Genomic DNA, 1,019 nt, shown 5'->3' on the forward strand with positions numbered 1-1,019 from the left:
ACAAGAGCCAGGGGACCAGGAAGGAGGTGTGGTGGAACACCTGCAGTCCCTTAGGGTCACTGGGGTTCCAGGCCTGTGCTCTACTGGGGACCAGGCTGTCTGTGCACAGCTCACTGCCCCACATCCTTGGATTCTGGAAGTGGAAGCCCGGTGCCTCAAGTTGGACATGGTTGCCTAGAGCTGTGGTTCTCAACCTTCCTAATGCTGTGACCTCTGGCCCCCAACCATAAAACTGTTTTCTTTACTACTTCTAGTAATTTTGCTAGTTATGAATCGTAATGTAAACATGCAGGATATCTGATATGGGACCCGTATGAAAGGGTTGTTCTTCCCCCAAAGGGGTCGCGAGACTCACAGGTTGAAAACTGCTGATACAGAAAATTAGCAAAAAAACAAGCAAACAAACAAACAAAACAAAACAAAAAACAAGAAGGCAGTCTCTGGGAAGGTAACTTGGTTGAGACCCACAGTCCTTTCCTGCAAAATTGTCACTGCTTGGAGCAATGCCGAGGACTTGCCTGTATTTACCACACCAGCCAAGTCTACTTTGTAAGCACCGGGTCCCTTTGGCCCGGACCACGCCCACGTCTACAGCACGTTTGAGCTTGTTTGAGCTTAGCGAGTCTTCAAGGCCTCTCTCGGCTTGCTGCCCTCTTGCTCAGTGACCCCTGTGTTCCAGTACTCGCTCAGTTCTCATTGTGTGGAAATTGAAACAGGCTTTTAAAAAGCCTATTTATCATTTCCATCTGTTAAGGGACATTTAGTTTCTTCGAGATGTTTTAGTCCACCCTGCCCTCTGCGCTGCAGGCAAAACGAATCCTTCTGCTCAAATTAATCTTCTTTACTATCCTGCTTTCCACATTATTACGTGGTAAAAAGGCTGTCTGGTGCCTCTCTCTCTGTCTCTGTCTCTGTCTCTCTCTGTCTCTGTCTCTGTCTCTGTCTCCCCCACCCCGTGTATGCGTGTATGTTTCTGTATCTGTGCTTCTATGTGTTTCTATCTCTATCTCCCTCCATGT

The sequence above is a fragment of the Mus caroli genome, chromosome 8 (genome assembly GCF_900094665.2).
Source record: "Mus caroli chromosome 8, CAROLI_EIJ_v1.1, whole genome shotgun sequence".
NCBI lineage: Eukaryota > Metazoa > Chordata > Mammalia > Rodentia > Muridae > Mus > Mus caroli.